Here is a 10492-nt window from a genome sequence, read left to right as displayed (position 1 = left end):
CGCACACACTCGCACGTCCAGCACTCTCTTCTTTCTCTTCAAACACAACAGCGCACACCAACACACAGGTAGGGCGCAGCTCAGGTGTCTCAGGTTCTTGATCGCAGTGCCATTTACACTGATCACAACCACATCTCGGCGCTCTCTCAGCTCTCTGCCCCTCTCTTTCTCTTTCTCCCTATCCGTCTCTTTCCCTCTCGCGCACTGAGCGCAACAGGCCAGAACTTTCATTCAAGGTGAGCGCGCGGGCGCAGGTATCTCTTTGGCAGCACCAATACCCTGGCAAATACCGCCACTCTTTTTCGCACAAAATACACGGACATACGTAGTTCTAAACTCTTCTAACACACAAAAATAAAAAAATTATACAATATTTTTAAAGCAATATCGATGATCATATCGTAATCTTAATAGAAGTAATATTATAAAAAGAACTTTGTTTTGAAATATAAAAATGATATATCAATAAGAACGAAGTATACGCTTACATGGACTTTTAAGAGAAATATGAAACTATTACAAATATTTCAAGTCTAATAAGTACTTCTTTAAGCCGAGCTGAGCGTGAGCTTTTTACTAGAGACTGGGTTGACTTTATTTTCAGTGTACCCGCAGTCTGGCCAGCGAGCGTAAATTGAGCATGCGAGCGTAAAATTACAACACCACTCTTCTAACAAGTTTAGAATCGGCGCAAGCCAAGCGCAACCAAATGCCGTCCGTGGGCCACTTGTTCTCAATGCTCTTAACCCGTTTGGTGGGGCTCTCTCTCTTGGCCAGAAGTTTGGCACGGCATGTAATTGGTTTGTTCATGATTTGTTTCTGTTTCAGTTTTATTTCTGTTCCTGTTTTTTGGGTATCAAATTTCATGATGCCATAATTGCATGCAAACAATTGGCAAACAAATGTCGCGCTCGCAAAATGGGAAGTGAGAGCTTTTTCGCAACACTTTACAAGGTTATTTATCATTGTGATGGATTACTTAATTTCTGTTTTTAAATTTATGCAATACTTTTAAGGAGTTCTCCACTGAATGGTGAAACCACTTCGATTTCCTTTTATGCTCTTTTTGAACTATTAAAGTTCGTAATTCAATTCGTAATATTGAAAAAATGATTTGTTCAGACATAAAAATAAAGTTAAGTTAAAAGTAAAAGTATAACTTTGAAAGCGGCATTAGATCAATGGACATCTGTGCATAAACGCCAGTCATTCCATGACTCAAACTCGCAACCATTAATGATCTAATCGAACTCTATAATATTGCGCTATAAATAAAGTGTAAAGCACTTACTCAGTGACTACATTTTGACTAGATACCAACTTCCTCTCCAACAAGCCTAGCCGCAGTCGTAAAAATGGGTGAGCATATCGTCAAAAACCTGGAAGGTTAATAAATATATAATTAGTGGGGAAAACACTTAACATTCCGTAAATGGATTTTGCCATTCTATTATAGTCTGCCAAGACAAAAGACTTAACTAAAAACTAATTGAAAAACGAGCATTTACATAATTTAAGAGTAATTGACCACGTGGTGTAATCAATATTTTAGCTGGCCAAGCCAACCTTGAACTTAACGCCCGATGGAAAGACAAAAGACAGAGGATAGGATGCGAATCAAAAGGTAAATCCGCATCCGTTTGTGGCCGGGAATAAAGGCCTAACTCATTAGTTTCTGCCACACTCGACTGCCGCTGCCATCATTCTCTATAAATAACAATTGAAGCATTCAAAGTTGGCTTGGAAAAAAGCGAAAGACTCTGTGCGGCAACTGGGATTAGAACCTTTTTTGTTTAGCCATTAGAACTCTTTTGGCTGAAAGCAAAAACCTGGCGCGATGGGGTCAATAAATTCTTAAACACCACACGAGCATGAACATAATTTTAATAGTTAATACATCATCACTCATTTGGCCATGGAGGGAAAAAATTTTTTAAGCGCTCGAAAAAATAAGAGTGTTCTATGTAGACGGCTTAAATATATAATAAATCATCATCATCGTGGCAGGGAATCAACATTAAGTTTGGATATGTAAGTAAAATTGTTATAAGTACTTAAAGCAAACTTCACTAGGAATGTATATATGTATATATAGGAATTTATAGATGCCGTAATTAAATGCGTAATCTACGCTTAGTTAGAGATAAGGAACGCGCTTTCAAGTTCAACATTCAGGTAATTTGAATAACAATTTATTAATGGGAATGGCTTCTTCTTTTTAATCGTGCATCATTAATTTTCAGCCGTCCAGAAAAGGAAAGAACTTTCAACTAAACGAATAAACAAAAGTGATTTTCGGAAATTTTTAGCATAAAACTATTGCGTCTTAGGGAATGGAATCCCGATCGACAACAAATCCCGCGTATCCCATAATTGAAAGTTGAGAAATGGAAGAGGAAGCATTCTCTTTTAAATAAATATGAATTCGTTGGGGCTAAAAGCAAAAGCCTCTGGCCAACAACAAGTGCCTTTTAGGCGGTTGTATTATTTAACACCCAAAAGAAAAAAAACGAATACGTATGAGGGTAACCCTCACATAGTTAATGTGAGAGACATACGGGTATATGCGTAGGCCCAAAAAGCCGGCATCTACAGCTGGCTTGTTGGCCCGGCTTCTTGGCCAACTCATCATCGTTTTGCCCGCTTTTGATGGCTCTTTCTGGCCGTTCCCGCTCTTCCCGCTCAGTTTTTGGGCGCAACAATCATTTCTTTCTTTACATTTCATTTCGTTTTTTGGTTAGCCAAGTTTATTTCAAGCTCACGCACACACGCAGTTGGCCAGGTTCATTGACTTCTTACCAAAAAATAAAAGGGGGAAAAGGAACAACAATTTTGGTATGTTTCGGTTTCTGTTTCGGGCTCTGTCGCGTTCTTTGGTTCTTCTTCGTGGCCGCATTGTGTTCTTGTTGTTTTCGTTTTTTATACATTTCGTTTTCATTGCTGGAGTTCATTGGCCACCAGTTTCAGCACCATCCAAGCCAAAGAAGCTGCCGGCCGCACTTCAACAAATAAATGATGGCTGAAATGAAAAGGCCCAGGAAAGTTACCGGTGGTAGCAACATACATAAGTACACATATATATATATATTCATTATTTATTACATTGGTTATCGGTTTTGCTTTATTTTTTGGCAAGAAAAAGAAATTCTTCCACTTGCCTTTCCCGATTTTTGTTTTGCATATTTCTCTTCGTTTCGAGTTTGTCGCCTGAGTCTTTTGTTTTTCGGGCGTTGTGATTGATTACCGGGGTTAAGGCATAATAATTCGTAAATTATTTTGCATGACACAACATCAAAAACTAGTTAATTTATTGTATTAAATCTTCACGCAATGGCGGGGCAGAAATCGTGGAAAAAAGGCTAAGGTAGTTAAGAATAATTGGACACTGAGCTGCGGTTGCGCAACTCAATTCGATTTGCATTTCAAGACGCGGGATTTTTTGTTGGCAATTAATTCCTCCTAATTGTTGGCAATTATGCTTTAGTCAGGGTGGAAATAATGAAGGTCATTGGCTGTCATTTATTTTTAACGTTTAATGTGATAATGCATACTAAGAATTAAAAACAGCTGTTAAGAGAAGAATAAGTATAAGTCCATTTTTTCAATTTTATTAGCATTCTCTTTAGCTAACGTTTTTTAAACTTTAATCAAAAAATCCAACAATCAATCAGGAGTCCCAGAAGGACTCAAGTCCCCAATCAATCTTAACCCAAATCTCATAAAGACCTCCGATTGTTTGTTTGTTCGGTGTTTTGGTCGGTTTGTTTGCTTGGTCACTCAACAAATTAAGGAGTTCGCCTCAGCTTGCCACTTGTTGTCAGCTGCTACCAGCAACAACAATCTCAGATCTTGCCATCAATTACCGCTCTGTTGGCAAAAAAAAAAAACACTTTTTTTGGCCTTCCCAGTGGGTAAGTAGTTCAACTGCTGCTGGTAATGTTGCAGCTGCTTCTGCTGCTATTGCTGTTGCTGATGTGAGAACTTGACTCTGGGCCCACGCCAATAGAACACCAGAATACGCCAACTAAAGCTCGCCTTCTTAACTGTTCCTCAGTCTCCACAGCAGCCAAATGGTGGCCAACAAGTGCACTGAGAGAAACCAATCTTAAAATCAAGAAATTGCAACCAATTCTGAAGAGACCTTTTTCTTATACTATACCACAATTTTTTGATAATGTAATTGTGATGCTTCTATATTTGTATCATTCTATTCCATATACCTTTAAAATATAATAATGTTTAACTGATCCACATTTTACGGTGCAATTCTTGGCTTCGGGAAAGGTGTTAAACACACGCGCGAATTTTGCGGTAAAAGCTCTCACCACACACACACAGATGGAAATGGAGATAGAATTAGAGATGGAGAGACGTAGACTCATTGATAGCCCGCCACTTGGCGGAGTCTCGGCTCAAGTCTTCAGTCTCCAGTCTTCGTTCTTGAACAGTTGTTGTTATCTATGTGCCAAACCTGATTTACTTCATGATTATGTTTGAAAAATTAGGTTAGGAGCAATGAACTTGCCATTCGTCAGAGGCTGGAATGGCAACAGAATCGCGACCGAAGACTGAAGACTGGAGGCGGAGGAGGACCTGTAGAATCGGGCGGAGAAAGACGGGGAGGCAAAGTGAATGCTTTTCTCTGTTTGCCTGTCAGTCTGCGTTCGCCTGTCCGTCTGTTTGTCTTAGTAATAGACACCTGTACAGGTCAAATTGGTCGGCTGTCTAAGAACCATTCCGCTGAACGGACTCGACTGGACTTTGATTGGTCGGCCGGTGAATGCCTGTGCCCAGGATTGAAAGGCTGCTCCAGCAGAAGTGGAGGTGAACACTATTTGAACTTAGCCGAAGCTGCCATTTCACACAGACCCATTTAAAGTTCAACAGCAAAGTGGCGGTAAATGAGAAACTAAAGTGATCATAAGACATCGATTCCAAGAGTTTAGACATGTCGAATTTCTTGACATATTTTACCCAAGCAATTAAGCAGGTCACAATGTTTAATACTTTTAGCAAAAACCTATAATTTCAAGCTTACATACATATATAAAGACACATTATCGAACGATATAGCTAGTTACCCAAAGTAAATAACATTTTTTTAAACATAATGGATTGGTTTCTGGAATTTAAAGTATGATATTTAGGCAGTGAGTTTGTTCTCTTAATGCTAATTCAAGATGATTGGAAAATTCCTGTTCATTAACGCCATGAATGATTAAATCGAAACCACAATTACGCGCGCCTGCTAAAAAAAACCAAAAAAAAAAGTATCTCAAGGTGCGCTTTGCCATCCGAAGACTGTGAGAATCAATAAGCGATCCGATCCGATCTGCCGATCCCAACTCGCTGCAGGAATTCACTCTTTTTTCCGCAACGAAATGAAAAATGTGTGCTAAGCCAATGACCGACAGAAGCGGTACGCCAGCAGCAACAACAACAACAGCAGCAACTGAGCCAACAAACAACCGAGCCAGCAGCAACAATAACAACGGTGCAAGCAGAGCGCACACAAAGGCAGAGCTAACTGTTAACACGAATACGTGTGTACGGCATATTCGCAAATCGCGACGAGGTGAAAGAGACTGAAGATTGAGGAAGAAAGAGGTGGTAAGAATCGTGAATCGGCCAAAACCCCCCACACTCCTTTGGCCCCATCGGATCGACTTCAAGTGTTTGTGTCAATCTCAGCTGCCTACGTCGTTGCCAACGCCTCAGCCGCAGCGGCACTTTATGCTTATGATTACTCCACCAACACTTGAAGCTGCAGGAAAAAAATCTAGAAAAACCGCACGGCAATGCTGGAAATGTTCTACATTTTACTTAATACCAATTAAATGCGATTTGGCAGGCCAACGGTAAACGATAATGCGTGGTAAGAGTGTTTGGGACATTTACTTAGCCAAGAAAGACAATATTTTGGAATAGTATGGAACCCAGAGCAATGATACTTCAAATATTGTGAAAAATAGTTGAACAAAATCAAGATAACAGTCTTTGTCCTGTGGAAAATCAAGTTAATTCCGAAATGGGCCAATATCCTGTTTGCTCTTACAAATGCGCCCACACATAGCTGACCCACAAAACGTTTGAAAATTATTCATATCCCATTGACGGAGGATCCTCATCTGTTTACCAATGGCATTGTTGGCCATTGTTGTAGGGTATAATTTGCTCTGCATTGTCTGGCCATTGTGTGTCTTTGTATCTTTCTATCTCCGCAGAGTTGTTTACTGGCCAATTCCGTTCTGCTGCCGCCGATGGCATCGAAAAAGTTTATAAATTGTAACAATGAACTCTTAAGCTGTTGTCGCTCTTGTTTTCGGTTTGTGGACTAATGCTGATTGATGATCGAACACATGCGAAATCGGATATAGTGATGGAAAAGCATATGTCTTTTTGGATTTGGCGTGACAAGGTACTTGCATAATTATGAACCGTTAGATCGGTGCTTAATAGCGCGGCTGTATCCTGTAAAAGGAGCGCTCCCACGATCCAGGACTCCCGATCCTGGTCGTAATTGCATCAGCGGCATCAGCGTGCAGTAACTGTAAACATGCAACAAAAGGATTTCCTTTATTCCTACCACCGGCAACAGCAGTGGCATCCTCGGTGGGATCATCGGGATCACACCTGACGAAATCAAAAGCGTTCACAGTTATAAGGACGAGATCCCATGATGATAATCAGTGAATCAGTCCCAGCATCTGTCGAGGTTTTTCATTTCGATGTGTTTTTTCACCGCTTTCTGGGGTTGGAAACAATAGTCGAATGGGAAAATTTCCCATTCCGCGCGAAAATTCTCGAGTTTTTTATGGGTTTCCCTGTCTTCGTTTTTTAAGGGTTCCTCCCTTTGATGTGTTTGTGTTCCAGTACCCAATAATTATGTAATTTTAGATTCGGGATAATAGAGGAAAATACGAAAGGCGCATAAGGAAGTGTCAGTCCTGGATGTGTGTGCTCATTTCATTGAGAGATCACTTCGATTGCCATTTGAACGGAAACGATGACCTAGAAAAGCGCAGGACAAGGAAAAGGATGTGCTGACCCAGTTAGTTGGGAAACGGAACTACTGATCCACTTCAGCAAAATGGGCACAACACATATCCCTACAAATTTCCTTTAGCTTTATTCCATTTCCTTTGCTCATTCCCTTGAGTGCGGAAAATCTGTTTATGGTCCTGTCAAAAACGAAGAATTCCCGATAAGGAACACATTTTTTATGCCGGCCCCATAAATTTGATGGATGGCTGACTTAGCTGCGAAGGGACAATTTCCACGGATCGCAGTTTGCCACAAATGATGCAACATCTCGTCACGCCGTCTCAGGTAACACAATCCTGACCAGTCCCAAAAACACAAAAACTCTGACCCATTGTCCAAAAGGAGCGAGACAGACACGCGCAAATTTGGCAGGGATAAACAACGCATAAAGAACACAGTTCAAGGACTTTGACTTGCCATTACTTTCTCCCTATCCGCTGTTTTTTTTTAAGGTTGCGGTCATAATTTTCGCCAATCTCAGGTAACAAACTCAGCGAACAGCTCAAAATATTAGCCAACATTTAGGGGTCTCCTTTGTGAAGAAAATGGTCTCAAATTTACCGAAAATATGCGTATGTAATCTTCAAAAATAAACAAGATTATAATGGCTAATTGTGTGCGGCTTTCTGTCATCTGGTAGTTTTCATCATGTATTTTAAAAATGATGAATAACCATATTTCGTGACGTTCGTGGCATACTCATCCTGGGAATCGCAATTCAGTAAGTTGTCAGATTGCAAATCCCACTCCCTTATTTTTTACCGAGTTCCGCTTGCGTATTGAAAATTATAAATACGAATTAAAATTCGATTTAAGCACAAAAGAAAGCAACACCGGGAGCAATTGGCAGCTCAGAACTTCGGACACAAAACACCTTTGAATTTCATACCCGTTTGAACACACCTTCTCGGACCCCAAAAATCTCAGGTGGGCGGTGGCAGGTGTGGCGCGGGTTGGAAAAATATGTGGGCTTTGTTCGAACCTCCAACTCTGTTTGCCCAACTCATTCGACATAATTTAACGAATGCGAAAATAAACAATTTGTAGCCTCATTGCTGCGGGTTTTTGCTGACGATCGTCGGTTGTTAATCAATGTTTGGCTCGGTTTCTCGTTTCCCTTTTTTTCTTCCCGAAATTCTTTTCGCCATCTATGACTGCCTCCATAAAGAGTGAATGAGTTAAGTTCAAAATTATTTTAGTTTATGATGAATAACGATATTTCGTGATACTATTGATATTATACAAGCAATTTATTCTCCATACATTTCTCGTAAATCAATTTGTTTTATCCTCCGAAAATTCCATCTCGCTTGCTAAAAATCTCTTCCTTTTATCCCAATTTCGTAAGGTCGTTTCACATCATTTCAGCTACTGTGCATGCAGAATTGGGGAATTGAAGTGATTCACTTCACTTTTTAACAAAAACAAAATGCCCAAAAACCGATTCAAGAACGGCAGAAAAAGAGTTGTATACATATTTACTCTCTCGCAGCCGAAAATCTTGACAGAGGGGCATAAAAAAGCGCGTGTTCGGGGCGAGAGTGTTTCGTGTAAAATTCGGTGGGTTTTGGGCCAGCTCGCTCTTTTCCATTTCATTTTCGGCTCTGGCCCAAAATGTATTTAACCAAACAGCAACAACAAAAAATACACAATAACGTATAAAATCGAGAAGGTCAACAAACTGAGAGCCACGTTAAGAATGGACTGGGGGTGGTGGGGGAAAGAAGACCACTGACTGACTGACTGTTGGTAACAGAGCATGCATTGTTGTTATTTTCATTATATATTTTGTGCGTTCGTTGAACTCCGTCGGCGTTTATATTTTTTCAGCAGTTGAGCAATCTTTTTTTGGGCATTTTATTTTTGTTTTTCATGGTTTTTCGTGCATCTTCGTTTCAAAACGAAAGACTTAAGCGACGAACTTCGGAAAGTGGGCGCGTCGCACCGATGGCCTCAATTTTTCGCAGGAAACTAAACTGATTTGCCTACCGTGCAAGGACGAGAATTGGTTGAAGGGATTTCTTTGAAAGGAGAAAGCCAGTTAATGGCCAAGAATCGAAACGAACCCTTTGACGGATGATTTTATGGCTTTATGGCCGTGTCCTTGCCATAATTAGGGAATTGTTTTCGGACAGTAGCCGAACTGCTGCTATTTCCGCTGAGCAAGACGGAGTAGAGTGAGTTATCCTTCCACATCCTGTGTGCGCAACATGTGCGTTACAATCGATTGTCTGGGGTTTGTATAAACACTCAATTTCTATATCCTTTCTTTGCCCGCTATATTTTCGGGGGTAAAATATCATTTTTCTCCATTTCACGCAATCAAATTGATTGAGGATCCACGCAATCCTATATCCCATACCTTTTCATTAGTTTATGGAAAGAGGAAAACGAAGCACCTGACGCCGCTAAACCTTTTTCCCCTTGGCGGGTTTTTAGCGGTACCTGTACCCCGTGTTCCGCTGATGATATTCAAATAAAGCAGACTCACGTCCTGAACCAGGTAGCGCAACATTCCTTAATCCTTCCTCAATCTCGTTTTCGACCGAATGAAAATAGCTCTGGGATGCATGTGTGTGTTTGCTTCTCAAGCGGCTCAAAACGAAAGGATTACGGTAAAAATGTTGTTTTCCAAACCATTCTGCGCCTGTTTATTGTTCTATTGTTCCCCAGGAGCATAGAATACACACGGGGAGAGTCGAGGTTTGTTGGAGTAGGAGAATTCCATGCGGAATATCTTTTGGTTTGTAGGCGTCAGAGGCGGAACCGAACGTCGCTCCTTGGATTGCTTCATTTCGTTTTATTTCACAAGTGAGAATTGCGAGAAATGGAAAGGAGCAGCCTCCTCAGCGACATAGCGGGTTTTTCTTACTTTTTTTTTCTCTTTTCTCCCACCGTCGCTGTTCATTATTTAAATTAACACAGAGACAGGAAACTCGTTTCTGGGTCTCGAACGTGGGCATTGTGTCAAAAGGATGCATTGTCGCGGCTGCCATTGCATAACTGTAAATGCAAATCGAGTGGGTTAACAGTTGTCTAAGAGGATGTCAAGTTGGGCAACCGATTCCGGCGGATATCAATTATGACAGCATGTTGAATGAATATCTCCGAGCTGCAAGGATCGGGAAACGAGTAGTTGGAGCAGCTGACGCGAAATGGATTCATTTGGAGGCACCGTTAGGTACCGTCTTAGATTTTATTCCGGCAATCATGGAATCCGAGAGGGTTGTTATTCAGCTTTGTTGAGCAACAGGAAGGATGGATACCTCCATCCTGAGTAAGCGTAATTTGTTATGTTGGGGCTATGTAAATGCCGGGACATCTGTTTGATAAGCAATGTTACCCTTAAGGATACACAGTTAACTGTAAAATGCTATTATAAAGGGTAACTTAAAGGAATATTCCAAAAAAGGAATTTTTTGGAAATTTTCCATTATTTTATCTTTGT

Source organism: Drosophila mauritiana, chromosome 3L, assembly GCF_004382145.1.
Source record: "Drosophila mauritiana strain mau12 chromosome 3L, ASM438214v1, whole genome shotgun sequence".
NCBI lineage: Eukaryota > Metazoa > Arthropoda > Insecta > Diptera > Drosophilidae > Drosophila > Drosophila mauritiana.
Note: the sequence above shows the minus strand (reverse complement) of the source record.